Raw genomic sequence first — 16,016 nt, forward strand, 5'->3', positions numbered from 1 at the left:
TTCCGGCACCTGAAATTCCAGGAAATTGTCAGATTTTTGGGGTCGACGTCAAAATTTATTTGTTGCTATGTTAGTAAGCTCTGTGCAAAATTTTATGTTCTTATCACAATATGCATGATTCTATCATTATGCTACCCCACTACAATACAGATCACTTCAACTTAACTCTAACAATGCTTTTTTTAAGCAAATATATGCCTACATTCTTATACTCTTTCGCCTGGACTGTCCCCAAGCAGGAATGGAGTGGGTCAGTGGGTCAAGTGGGTAAAGATTTGTGAGTGGGTCTATGTGTTGTGGGTCAACAGGATGTGACCACTGCGACCCACCGCCCATCGTTACCAACTCTGATCCACCACTCAAGTGGCCCACCGATAGACTCTGACTCACCTACCCATCACGACATATCGACTCATTCTGCTCAATGCATTGTAGACAGCATCTTCTGAACACTGTTGAATTTGTCTACGTTTCAAGACCTTTATTTTTCTTCCTTTTCATTTGTTTCCACTGAAAGAACTTCAGGCACTTTTGGATATTGATATTTGCAATTGTAATAATAGCAATAGGACTTACCAGTTGGCTTTTGAGACACAGCCTGTGAGTTTTTAGAGGAGTTAAATACTGAAAAAATATTTTTGAATCACCTGCAATATATGAATAATTATATAAAAATTGAATGTAACTATGTGTGCTTGATCATCGTCATCAAATTGCAAAGTCAAATGAAATGATTTTTGGTATATAGTTAGGACTCAATGTCAACTGGGAAGTTATCATACGCGTATCGCTTTCATTATAATACATATCCTAAGGGGAAATGGGGTTCGAATTTTTGCGAAAAATTGAGTATCTTAAAAGCCGTTCAACTTAGAGAAATTCAGTATATTATCTCTTTATTAAAAGTAAACAGAACATGTAGCATTTTTTAAAATCTTCTTTTAACGGGAGGACATTTTATATATATTGGAAATTGGTAATGGGTGGATTCGTAAATATAATCAAAAACGATCAATATTATTTGAGAAACAAATTGAGAAACGATCATTTATTGAGAAACAAAAACTCCAGTGCTTCGCATTTTATATCTACTGCTCTCTATTATAATAATTTCTGAAGTTTGTGTTTATTATATGGAGCGTTCAGATCATAAGGCAATCAAACATAAAGTTGCGATAAAAATAAACATCTATCAGCTGAATGTTGTCAGTTCCAATGTCCATAAATACCAAGTTCAGCCCCAGTGAAGTTAAGACACTCTAGCACACCTAGGATTAATGGAAGTGGCATATAAAATGACAAGACGGCTGATATTAGTCGATTCCGTAGTTTTGAAAGTTGAGGAGATGGACACTGACACTTCAAATACTGGTTAAATACAAATTCACTATTATTATTCCTGAGGGGTGGATGGTGACATGTAAAAATAATTGAAAATAGCCGATATTAGTGTCGAATCCGTAACTTTAGGGGTCCCTAAGTTGATAGGTAGCAGTTCATATGACCTTTAGTTCAGCCTCAATAGGGTTTTGACACCCTAGCACCTAGAGAGAGTGGAAGGGTGTAACATATAAAATGATAAAAAAACGACTGATATTAGTGTAATGCCCATAATTTGTGGGGCCACTGAGATGAATAGGAAAACTTCCTATTCCGTTTAAGTCCAAGGTCAGCCCCATTAGTAACCCGATCTCAATCGTATGTTACCCATTGTGGGTTACCGATCTCAATCGAATAACCGTGTCACTACGGATTCGAATCCCCGACCCAGTGGTGATCCATATACTAACCCACAACATCTGACTGTTGGGATGACCCTTTTCAGCTCTAGCGTGTTCATTCTGTCACTGCGAATTACAACGCTATATCCGCAATAGACGAAATCGAGAATAGATGTTCGGAACAGACAAATGTTCAGAAGTGACTAGAAAATGCCCCGCTTTTTGGTTATTTCAAGAGAAGATTTTATTTATATTAATTTGACACAAAATTCGCTTCCATCCTATAATTCAATTTGTTTTATCCACGTATTAAATGCGAAATATACAATATTTGCTGCATCTATAAGGAACATCCAGTTTTCTTTTATACATTTGCAACTGTTCAATATGATACAATGTGGACTTTTAATATGGGCTCTTTCGGATAGAAGTTTAGCAGCAGAATAGCACTCATTCAATTTTTTCTTTCTTTTTTGTTCAATTTGCATTAGTAGTCTAGAACGGAAGGCATGAGCTATACAACCTACAAACTTTATTATAATGTATTTCGAATCAGTACATTTAATTAACACTACCGAATTTGCAACCAAACCACGGGGAAAGAAAGGGTGTGTGTTAAACTTTGATCCTAGATGTGTATCTGAACTCCAGAGATTCATTGGAAATTGAATATTTAATTTGACCACCAAGTTTGGTATTCATTTTGAAAGTAACTTAATGTATTTTTCAAGCATCTATATATATTCAGATTTCTGGAAACGGAGCTTTATAATGTTAGGTTCTTTTCTTACTACGTTTAAATTCAATATTTTTATTTGTGCTTCATTTTCTTTCTCTTCTTCTACCTCCTTTTCTCCCTCTGTCTCACTTCTAACCTCTAACAGATATCTATTGGTTTCAATTTTTCATTGAAATATGTTTAAGTTTCTTCGTACATCAACTTGTAAATCTTATTTAGTCTCATTTTTATTTTTTCATTTTATTCATATTAATACATAAATATTTTGAAATTAGGATTGTGCTCATGTTGTTTGCTGATTTTAGTATGGGAGAAAAGAAAGTAGGAGAGACAGGGGGTCTCTTTACCAGATACGATTATGGGATAAGAAGGTGTATATTGGATGGCCTAGAGGCACGGTATTAGCTGTCGGAATTTTTTGATGCGGAGTGTATATGATTAGTAATTCACCATAAATAGAGTCAACCAGAAGTGTTTTTATAACGAAGAAATAAGATGAAGTGTGAAATCTGTTTTAACAAACTGTCGAGATTTGAGAGAGGACAAACTTTACACTTTCGCATACCGATTACCTCGAAATCCCGCTAGCCAGAATTAGGTCGAGATAGGGGACTTATAGTTTAAAAAAATGACAATCTCACCAAAATACAGAAGTCTTTTAGTCTGAGAGAAAAGAAAGAATGAAATCTCTCATTTCTAATGCTATTAGTCTTGTAGCTCTGAGTCTTTGGCAGTAGTACTGATACAAATAAGAACAATGGATTATCATTATTAAGTAGAACATTCTACTTTAATATCACAGGAATGTCATATTCCGGTTTGCTTAGTTGTGAAAAATTATAGAGTATATTGCTATACTATGTAAAGTATGTGTACTGCCGCTGATTTTGATGACAATCAGAAACAGAAGTAATACATAAATTACAGTAATAGTTTTCTATTAAGGGGAAGTATAACTACTTTTATTTTAACAAATAATTTAGCTTAAAATGTTTGTTCGGGTTCACCTCCTCCCCCCTCAATCTAGGGTACGGAGATGGAAGAACATATTTAGGATTTCATTGTTGATTCCAGTATACTTCAAGCATCACTTCTCAGAGCTAGACCTGTAGGATATGTCGATATATTGATATTGTCGTTATCGATAATGATACACATCAATATTCGATATCGCAAATATATCGACATTGATATATCAGCATGCTAAATTTTAGATATCGATCTTCGGGAGGGTGTGAGGTATAGGGGTCCCTAACTAGAGATGATTCCATTCCGGGACCAAGTACCTGGGAAAAAACTACATATCATCTGAAAGCTCTAGCCAAGAGAAGTACGAAACCGTTTTCAAATCACGAGCAAACCCACAACCTGACCCTATAAGGGGTCAGTTTTTTGGTGTTTGTGACACTATGTATTGCATATTCGACAGAAATAAAATGAATATAACGATTCATCAAGCGTAAGCGCCTGAGTCCATTATGTTATTTTTTGGCTCATTGCTAGAACGTAACTCGGTCAAGGGTTTGATAATATCGATTTGCGCCCAGACATACCTATTTGGTCAGTGTTGCCAACCAATTGAAAATACAATGTGGTAGATGGTTTCTGTACCACTGGATGTATATCCATGAAACGTGGCATAAACATCATTTGTCACTAGAAAAATATACTGTGGACGTATTCCTCTTCCAAGGAGCCCAGTTTGTCAGTGTTGCCAACCAACTGTAAAAATGAGAAGGTATAAAGCAGATTTCGTATGATGAGACATTTATGCACCAAGATTGGCAGAAACATCACACGACATTATAGCAAAAAGACGTTGAGTGTGACCATATCCCAACCATTCTAGGTTGTCAGTGTTGACAACCAAATGTAAACAACACAATGTTGTAAATGGTGTGCGTGCCATTGAACCAATATAGAATAAATGTGGCAGAAGCAGCATTGGACAATGGAAAAAATAGTGCGAGTGTGCCCCAGCACCCAAATTTAGCAGTATTGACAACCATTATTTTCTCGAAAGGTTGCCTGATCATTGCATACATAGAGACAAAACTTGGCATAAACATCATTCGACACAAACCAAACATCCTGTGGTTATCATTCCCCAAACACCTCAGTCTGTCAGTATTGCTAACGTTTTCAAAATGGAAGTTCTTCAAATAGTAGTATACTGGCTTCTTGGTATTTTTATAGTCTAATGGTGTGAATGGTATTTCATTATGTTTCTGCCAATCTTGGTGCATAAACGTCTCATCATACGAAACCTGCTTTACACGTTCTCATTTTTACAGTTGGTTGGCAACACTGACAAGAAAGAAAATACCTTGAACCTTGAACCTTGGAAGAGGAATAAGTCCACAGTATATTTTTCTAGTGACGAATGATGTTTATTCCACGTTTCATAGATATACATCCAGTGGTGAGAAACCCTCTGCCACATTGTATTTACAATTGGTTGGCAACACTGACCAAATAGGTATGTCTGGGTGCAAAGCGATATTATCAAACCCTTGACCGAGTTACGTTCTAGCAATGAGCCAAAAAATAACATATTGGACTCAGGCGCTTACGCGTGATGCATCGTTACATTAATTTTTACTTCTGTCGAATATGCAATACATAGGGTCACAAACACCAAAATCTGGCCTCTTATAGGGTCAAGTTGCGAGTTTGCCCGTGATTTGAAAACGGTTTCGTACTTCTCTTGGCAAGAGCTTTCAGACGATATATAGGTTTTCCGCAGGTACTTGGTCCCGGAATGGAATCATCCCTAGTAAGACTTGCGATGGATGAAGAAATAAAACTTAATTTTTACAATAATGTCTTTTAATGACAATTTCTTTATTACCACAACTTGCAATGTAAATAAATCACATGCAAATTTGCAATATTATATACTGTAATTTCTTAGCCACCAGAACTTTTCTGTTCTCGCAAAAAAACAAAAAAAAAAGAAGAAACAGAAAAGTATCTGTCAAAGCCAAGTGCTTCGAACTTTGACCTAGAATTTATCATAAGAAAGTTCTTTTGTTTCTCTCTCTCGGCCTTTTGGCATTCCATCCCATCCCTTTTGGCATTTGGGACCGCTCATTGACAAAATGTGCACACATAACTGCTATATGCAGGCATGCTGTTAGGCAGGGTCAGAGATTTGAAAAGGAAACGAGTTTATAATAATAATAATAATAATAATAATAATAATTTGGTTTACAACAATTATCCCACATCTTTTTCTTTCATGGGAGGCCCACAAGTCTGCTACGTCAATGGTATCCCTTAGTCTGTGTTTGTTTGTCTCCGTTTCTTGTGGATGTTTGTTTTTGTGCTGTTAGGCTTTTATATTATGTAACCTTTTTCTTTCTTTTACAATAGATTTTTGGAAAAAGGAGAAAAATTTCTTTCCTCTAACATCTATTTCTTACCATTCATCATGTTTGAACTACTTAAGTAAAATCATTTTGTAACTTTTTATTTCATCCATTGCCCTCACGATACTAAAATCGTAATTGTTAACAATGTATTTTCTCCTCTTATTTGCAGTTTGCCGCACTGATATATTTGTAACAAAATTGAGGTTTGGTCCAACGCTTTTCTAATTCTCAACCACCCGTATGACCCTGTTTTTTGAGTGGCCTACTATTGGAAAGGGAGAATTGCAGGTGGGAATGCAATTTTGGAGTCGTGTATACATTGTTCTGTTGGATATTCATAATAAAGTATTGTTGTAGTAATGCGTACTAGAAAGATCATTTACTTCGATTCGTACTAATCCTGGTTTCGATTCCCGGCGAGAGCTCATGTGGTTCGGATTTAACGTTAATCAGTAGGTCCTTTCTCATATAGCCTGGCTGTTGAAAGTGACGTTAAACTCAAAATCAACTCAATTCGATTCGTACTAAAAAATTGAAAATATACACTTCATAGTTTCTGCTCTGTTTGCAATGTTAGAAAGTATAATGGTCATCGATACTGAATGTATTCTTACTTTATGATTTTCATCCTGTAGGGTCAAAATTTATTCAACCATGGTCAATTAATCCTGAAATACCACTTTCTATTTCATTGGGATTCCAGAATTGACAACAATGTAGCAAAACTTACTCTGAAGATCTGTTTTTATGTCTGAAGGCTCGAAATAAACTGAAAATGTAATTTTGAAGAATTTTTGTTGGTTTGAGTGATATAAGACGTTAGAGAAACTTTATGTCAATTTCAAAGTAGATTTCTCAGTGCGCTATTAATACCGAAACAGTTTTTGTCCAGAGCAGACTGTCAATTAATAGCACCAAATCTGTTAAAAGATAAACAAGCAAGTTTAGACTTTCATACTATGGAATTTCAATATTCAAACTTCAAGTAGTACATTTATAACTAGTAGTTGCAATAGATTAATAAGATCAAATATAGAGTTTGTTTCTCGCAGGCTGAATCCATATCAAAAAGCTATTACCTCGCTATGAAATACTGTTTATGTTCTATGGCGATGAAGGGTGAAGCCGGAAATCGTTAATTTGAAGAAGGAGACAGAATCGACTCTTGGAAACAGAATCGATTGCTAAAGAATTCATTTCAATATATCTTACCGTTTTTGCTCTACAGGTATCAGTATTGAAACCGAAAATAGTTGTAAATTACAACCACTTCCGGTGTTGTTAGAATGTTGCAGGTTGCGATGATGTGTACTCTTGAAATAAATCGATTGCAGAAAATCGATTGTCGCTATATAGGGTCTGTTACCATTTTTGTTCTATGGCGATAAACGTTGAAACTGGAAATGGTTAATTTGAACCACGTCCGGATTCAGTATAGAGTTTAAGGAGGAGATATGCATTACTCTTGAACGCTCAATCGATTGCAAAAATCTGCATCTCTATATCCCTAATCGCTTTTGCTCTATGGATATCCGTATTGAAACCGAAAGTAGCTGTAAATTTCAATTAATTCCAGTTTTCTTAAAGTGTTGCGTGTTTTGTGATAGTATGTTCGGTTGAAACACTGAATCGTCCGTAGAGAACCCGCTAGTCGTTATCTAATACCATTTTTCTATAGTAACAATTTTGAAAATGGGAAGTGACTAACTTGAACCACTTCCGGTTTCAATAGAGAGTTAATGGTGAAAATGAAACCTATTCTTGGGACGCTGAATCGATACCAGAAAAACACATTTTAAATATCTCTTACCATTTTTTTTTTCTTTTTATCTGATACCTGTCGAGAAGGCGGACGGACAGAGGAAGCAGTTCTGTAGGACTTCCGACACTTATGTTTAACGTAATTTGGAAGTCCAAAGAAAATATTAACATTATTTTTGTTAAGTTTGGCAATTTAAACGTTGCTTAATTTCCTGCTATGAGAAAATCTATAAACTTTAATATTAATTGTTAACATTCTAAACGGCAACGTCTTTGAAACTAAGTTATTTTGCATCGATGGTTATTACTACGACTCTTTTGCTCTTTATCATCATTTATACTGTCCATACAAAGAATAACAGAATGGAATACGTTATCAAATATTCTAGTATTAACTTATAAGCTCACAAAATATATAATAAAATGAACAAGGAAAAATAATATATTTTATCTCCAGTCAAGTTCAGATTTATTAATGATTAAAATTTACAATGTCCTGAAGCATATGTCTGTCAATAAGGAAGTACATCAATTCGGATCTCATAGCAATCAAACACTTGTAATAATTCCGATGACATAAAGTTCCAATATCTACTTCAGTTTGGTACATCAGTATGTAGTTCTTTGGGGGTATCTTAGAATAATAACTATACTCTCATTTCAAATGTGGAGGCATTAACTTTCTTTTTAAACTTCTATCCCTCTGATCTGTTTTTTTGTTTGTTTGTTTGTTTGTTTGTTTTCCTTTGTTTCATTGTTGAATGAACGAAAAATATTTATGCCTTAAGGCCATAGTTGCGAATGATTTGTACTCATCAAGAAACGAAAGATTTTGAAGTTCTCTCCCGAATGATGTTATGCATTACGACAGGTTTACAATCAAACCATACTCATAGATGAACTGTTTCAAATGTCGTGGCTAGTCTTCAAATTAAAGCGTCAGAATGCCCTCCACCGCCACATAAGAATCCTGTCCTCACCACCATAAGCAACAGAAGATTGGGAAATGATATCGAAGGATATACCATTAAGTACGGTCTTCACATAAACACTAGTAGTAATCTAGGAGCTTCTTATATTTCTTCATGATTTGTCTTCACACCAATCCTCTGGGACGGCCTCCGCCACCCCTTAGCCGTCCCTATCCTCACCAACATAAGAAACAGCAAATTTTGAAGTGGTCTGACTAACGATGTTATAAATTAAAGCGGATCTTCACATGCACAGTAGTCATCTAGAAACTTCGTCATTTCCTCAGGATATGTCTTCAAACTTGCGATTCGGGACGGCCTCCGCCACCCCTTAGCCGTCCCTATCCTCACCAACATAAGAAACAGCAAATTTTGAAGTGGCCTGCCTAATGATGTTATAAATTCAAGCAAGTGTTCACATGCACAGCAGTCATCTAGAAACTTCATCATTTCCTCACAATATGTCTTCAAACTTGCGATTCGGGACGGCCTCCGCCACCCCTTAGCCGTCCCTATCCTCACCAACATAAGAAACAGCAAATTTTGAAGTGGTTTGCCTAATGATGTTATAAATTAAAGCAGGTGTCCACATGCACAGCAGTCATCTATAAACTTCATCATTTCCTCAGGATATGTATTCAAACTTGCGATTCGGGACGGCCTCCGCCACCCCTTAGCCGTCCCTATCCTCACCAACATAAGAAACAGCAAATTTTGAAGTGGCCTGCCTAATGATGTTATAAATTAAAGCAGGTGTTCACATGCACAGCAGTCATCTAGAAACTTCATCATTTCCTCAGAATATGTCTTCAAACTTGCGATTCGGGACGGCCTCCACCACCCCTTAGCCGTCCCTATCCTCACCAACATAAGAAACAGCAAATTTTGAAGTGGTTTGCCTAATGATGTTATAAATTAAAGCGGGTGTTCATATGCACAGTAGTCATCTAGAAACTTCGTAATATTTCTCCAGGATGTCTTCAAACTTGCGATTCGGGACGGCCTCCGCCATCCCTTAGCCGTCCCTATCCTCACCAACATAAGAAACAGCAAATTTTGAAGTGGTCTGCCTAATGATGTTATGCACAGTAGTCATCTAAAAAACTTCATCATATTTCTCCAGGATATCTTCAAACTTGTAATTCGGGACGGCCTCCGCCACCCCTTCACCCTCCCTATCCTCTCCAACAAAAGAAACAGCACATTTTGAAGTGGTATGCCTAATGATGTTATAAGTTAAAGCGGGTGTTAATATGCACAGTAGTCATGTATAAACTTCGTCATATTTCTCCAGGATGTCTTCAAACTTGCGATTCGGGACGGCCTCCGCCACCCCTTAGCCGTCCCTATCCTCACCAACATAAGAAACAGCAAATTTTGAAGTGGTCTGCCTAATGATGTTATGAACAGTAGTCATCTAGAAACTTCGTCATATTTCTCCAGGATGTCTTCAAACTTGTGATTCGGGACGGCCTCCGCCACCCCTTAGCCGTCCCTATCCTCACCAACATAAGAAACAGCACATTTTGAAGTGGTCTGCCTAATGATGTTATGCACAGTAGTCATCTAGAAACTTCGTCATATTTCTCCAGGATTCTTCAAACTTGTGATTCGGGACGGCCTCCGCCACTCCTTAGCTGTCCCTATCCTCACCAACATAAAAAACAGCAAATTTTGAAGTGGTCTGCGTAATGATGTTATGCACAGTAGTCATCTAGAAACTTCGTCATATTTCTCCAGGATGTTTTCAAACTTGTAATTCGGGACGGCCTCCGCCACCCCTTAACCGTCCCTATCATCACCAACATAAGAAACAGCAAATTTTGAAGTGGTCTGCCTAATGATGTGATGCACAGTAGTCATCTAGAAACTTCGTCATATTTCTCCAGGATGTCTTCAAACTTGTGATTCGGGACGGCCTCCGCCACCCCTTAGCCGTCCCTATCCTCACCAACATAAGAAACAGCAAATTTTGAAGTGGCCTGCCTAATGATGTTATAAATTAAAGCGGGTGTTCATATGCACAGTAGTCATCTAGAAACTTCGTCACATTTCTCCAGGATGTCTTCAAACTTGCAATTCGGGACGGCCTCCGCCACCCCTTAGCCGTCCCTATCCTCACCAACATAAGAAACAGCAAATTTTGAAGTGGTCTGCCTAATGATGTTATAAATTAAAAGCAGGTGTTCACATGCACAGTAGTCATCTATAAACTTCATCATTTCCTCAGAATATGTCTTCAAACTTGCGATTCGGGACGGCCTCCGCCACCCCTTAGCCGTCCCTATCCTCACCAACATAAGAAACAGCAAATTTTGAAGTGGTATGCCTAATGATATTATAAGTTAAAGGGGGTGTTAATATGCACAGTAGTCATCTATAAACTTCGTCATATTTATCCAGGATGTCTTCAAACTTGCGATTCGGGACGGCCTCCGCCACCCCTTAGCCGTCCCTATCCTCACCAACATAAGAAACAGCAAATTTTGAAGTGGTCTGCCTAATGATGTTATGCACATTAGTCATCTAGAAACTTCGTCATATTTCTCCAGGATGTTTTCAAACTTGCAATTCGGGACGGCCTCCGCCACCCCTTAGCCGTCCCTATAATCACCAACATAAGAAGCAACAAATTTTGAAGTGGTATGCCTAATGATATTATAAGTTAAGGGGGGTGTTAATATGCACAGTAGTCATCTATAAACTTCGTCATATTTCTGCAGGATGTCTTCAAACTTGCGATTCGGGACGGCCTCCGCCACCCCTTAGCCGTCCCTATCCTCACCAACATAAGAAACAGCAAATTTTGAAGTGGTCTGCCTAATGATGTTATGCACAGTAGTCATCTAGAAACTTCGTCATATTTCTCCAGGATGTTTTCAAACTTGTGATTCGGGACGGCCTCCGCCACCCCATAGCCGTCCCTATCCTCACCAACATAAGAAACAGCAAATTTTGAAGTGGTCTGCCTAATGATGTTATGCACAGTAGTCATCTAGAAACTTCGTCATATTTCTCCAGGATGTCTTCAAACTTGTGATTCTGGACGGCCTCCGCCACCCCTTAGCCGTCCCTATCCTCACCAACATAAGAAACAGCAAATTTTGAAGTGGCCTGCCTAATGATGTTATAAATTAAAGCGGGTGTTCATATGCACAGTAGTCATCTAGAAACTTCGTCATATTTCTCCAGGATGTCTTCAAACTTGCAATTCGGGACGGCCTCCGCCACCCCTTAGCCCTCCCTATCCTCACCAAAAATAAGAAACAGCAAATTTTGAAGTGGTTTGCCTAATGATGTTATAAATTAAAGCGGGTGTTTATATGCACAGTAGTCATCTATAAACTTCGTCATATTTCTCCAGGATGTCTTCAAACTTGCGATTCGGGACGGCCTCTGCCACCCCGTAGCCGTCCCTATCCTCACCAACATAAAAAACAGCAAATTTCGAAGTGGTCTGCCTAATGATGTTATGCACAGTAGTCATCTAGAAACTTCGTCATATTTCTCCAGGATATCTTCAAACTTGTGATTCGGGACGGCCTCCGCCACCCCTTAACCGTCCCTATCCTCACCAACATAAACAGCAATTTTTGAAGTGGTATGCCTAATGATATTATAAGTTAAAGGGGGTGTTAATATGCACAGTATTCATCTATAAACTTCGTCATATTTCTCCAGGATGTCTTCAAACTTGCGATTCGGGACGGCCTCCGCCACCCCTTAGCCGTCCCTATCCTCACCAACATAAGAAACAGCAAATTTTGAAGTGGTCTGCCTAATGATGTTATGCACAGTAGTCATCTAGAAACTTCGTCATATTTCTCCAGGATGTTTTCAAACTTGTGATTCGGGACGGCCTCCGCCACCCCTTAGCCGTCCCTATCCTCACCAACATAAGAAACAGCAAATTTTGAAGTGGTCTGCCTAATGATGTTATGCAGAGTAGTCATCTAGAAACTTCGTCATATTTCTCCAGGACGTCTTCAAACTTGTGATTCGGGACGGCCTCCGCCACCCCTTAGCCGTCCCTATCCTCACCAACATAAGAAACAGCAAACTTTGAAGTGGCCTGCCTAATGATGTTATAAATTAAAGCGGATGTTCATATGCACAGTAGTCATCTGGAAACTTCGTCATATTTCTCCAGGATGTCTTCAAACTTGCAATTCGGGACGGCCTCAGCCACCCCTTAGCCGTCCCTATCGTCACCAACATAAGAAACAGCAAATTTTGAAGTGGCCTGCCTAATGATGTTATAAATTAAAGCGGGTGTTCATATGCACAGTAGTCATCTAGAAACTTTGTCATATTTCTCCAGGATGTCTTCAAACTTCCAATTCGGGACGGCTTCCGCCACCCCTTAGCCGTCCCTATCCTCACCAACATAAGAAACAGCAAATTTTGAAGTGGTCTGCCTAATGATGTTATGCACAGTAGTCATCTAGAAACTTCGTCATATTTCTCCAGGATGTTTTCAAACTTGTGATTCGGGACGGCCTCCGCCACCCCTTAGCCGTCCCTATCCTCACCAACATAAGAAACAGCAAATTTTGAAGTGGCCTGCCTAATGATGTTATAAATTAAAGCGGGTGTTCGTATGCACAGTAGTCATCTAGAAACTTCGTCATATTTCTCCAGGATGTCTTCAAACTTGTGATTCGGGACGGCCTCCGCCACCCCTTAGCCATCCCTATCCTCACCAACATAAGAAACAGCCAATTTTGAAGTGGCCTGCCTAATGATGTAATAAATTAAAGCAAGTGTTCACATGCACAGCAGTCATCTAGAAACTTCATCATTTCCTCAGAATATGTCTTCAAACTTGCGATTCGGGACGGCCTCCACCACCCCTTAACCGTCCCTATCCTCACCAACATAAGAAACAGCAAATTTTGAAGTGGTTTGCCTAATGATGTTATAAATTAAAGCAGGTGTTCACATGCACAGCAGTCATCTAGAAACTTCATCATTTCCTCAGGACATGTATTCAAACTTGCGATTCGGGACGGCCTCCGCCACCCCTTAGCCGTCCCTATCCTCACCAACATAAGAAACAGCAAATTTTGAAGTGGCCTGCCTAATGATGTTATAAATTAAAGCAGGTGTTCACATGCACAGCAGTCATCTAGAAACTTCATCATTTCCTCAGAATATGTCTTCAAACTTGCGATTCGGGACGGCCTCCACCACCCCTTAGCCGTCCCTATCCTCACCAAAATAAGAAACAGCAAATTTTGAAGTGGTTTGCCTAATGATGTTATAAATTAAAGCGGGTGTTCATATGCACAGTAGTCATCTAGAAACTTCGTAATATTTCTCCAGGATGTCTTCAAACTTGCGATTCGGGACGGCCTCCGCCATCCCTTAGCCGTCCCTATCCTCACCAACATAAGAAACAGCAAATTTTGAAGTGGTCTGCCTAATGATGTTATGCACAGTAGTCATCTAAAAAACTTCATCATCTTTCTCCAGGATATCTTCAAACTTGTGATTCGGGACGGCCTCAGCCACCCCTTCACCCTCCCTATCCTCTCCAACATAAGAAACAGCAAATTTTGAAGTGGTATGCCTAATGATGTTATAAGTTAAAGCGGGTGTTAATATGCACAGTAGTCATGTATAAACTTCGTCATATTTCTCCAGGATGTCTTCAAACTTGCGATTCGGGACGGCCTCCGCCACCCCTTAGCCGTCCCTATCCTCACCAACATAAGAAACAGCAAATTTTGAAGTGGTCTGCCTAATGAGGTTATGCACAGTAGTCATCTAGAAACTTCGTCATATTTCTCCAGGATGTCTTCAAACTTGTGATTCGGGACGGCCTCCGCCACCCCTTAGCCGTCCCTATCCTCACCAACATAAGAAACAGCAAATTTTGAAGTGGTCTGCCTAATGATGTTATGCACAGTAGTCATCTAGAAACTTCGTCATATTTCTCCAGGATTCTTCAAACTTGTGATTCGGGACGGCCTCCGCCACTCCTTAGCTGTCCCTATCCTCACCAACATAAAAAACAGCAAATTTTGAAGTGGTCTGCGTAATGATGTTATGCACAGTAGTCATCTAGAAACTTCGTCATATTTCTCAAGGATGTTTTCAAACTTGAAATTCGGGACGGCCTCCGCCACCCCTTAACCGTCCCTATCCTCACCAACATAAGAAACAGCAAATTTTGAAGTGGTCTGCCTAATGATGTTATGCACAGTAGTCATCTAGAAACTTCGTCATATTTCTCCAGGATGTCTTCAAACTTGTGATTCGGGACGGCCTCCGCCACCCCTTAGCCGTCCCTATCCTCACCAACATAAGAGACAGCAAATTTTGAAGTGGCCTGCCTAATGATGTTATAAATTAAAGCGGGTGTTCATATGCACAGTAGTCATCTAGAAACATCGTCACATTTCTCCAGGATGTCTTCAAACTTGCAATTCGGGACGGCCTCCGCCACCCCTTAGCCGTCCCTATCCTCACCAACATAAGAAACAGCAAATTTTGAAGTGGTCTGCCTAATGATGTTATAAATTAAAGCAGGTGTTCACATGCACAGTAGTCATCTATAAACTTCATCATTTCCTCAGAATATGTCTTCAAACTTGCGATTCGGGACGGCCTCCGCCACCCCTTAGCCGTCCCTATCCTCACCAACATAAGAAACAGCAAATTTTGAAGTGGTATGCCTAATGATATTATAAGTTAAAGGGGGTGTTAATATGCACAGTAGTCATCTATAAACTTCGTCATATTTATCCAGAATGTCTTCAAACTTGCGATTCGGTACGGCCTCCGCCAACCCTTAGAAGTCCCTATCATCACCAACATAATAAACAGCAAATTTTGAAGTGGTCTGCCTAATGATGTTATGCACATTAGTCATCCAGAAACTTCGTCATATTTCTCCAGGATGTTTTCAAACTTGTGATTCGGGACGGCCTCCGCCACCCCTTAGCCGTCCCTATAATCAGCAACATAAGAAGCAACAAATTTTGAAGTGGTATGCCTAATGATATTATAAGTTAAAGGGGGTGTTAATATGCACAGTAGTCATCTATAAACTTCGTCATATTTCTCCAGGATGTCTTCAAACTTGCGATTCGGGACGGCCTCCGCCACCCCTTAGCCGTCCCTATCCTCACCAACATAAGAAACAGCAAATTTTGAAGTGGTCTGCCTAATGATGTTATGCACAGTAGTCATCTAGAAACTTCGTCATATTTCTCCAGGATGTCTTCAAACTTGTGATTCGGGACGGCCTCCGCCACCCCTTAGCCGTCCCTATCCTCACCAACATAAGAAACAGCAAATTTTGAAGTGGCCTGCCTAATGATGTTATAAATTAAAGCGGGTGTTCATATGCACAGTAGTCATCTAGAAACTTCGTCATATTTCTCCAGGATGTCTTCAAACTTGCAATTCGGGACGGCCTCCGCCACCCCTTAGCCGTCCCTAT

The sequence above is a fragment of the Thermobia domestica genome, chromosome 12 (genome assembly GCF_964235325.1).
Source record: "Thermobia domestica chromosome 12, izTheDome1.hap1.1, whole genome shotgun sequence".
Taxonomy (NCBI): Eukaryota; Metazoa; Arthropoda; class Insecta; order Zygentoma; family Lepismatidae; genus Thermobia; species Thermobia domestica.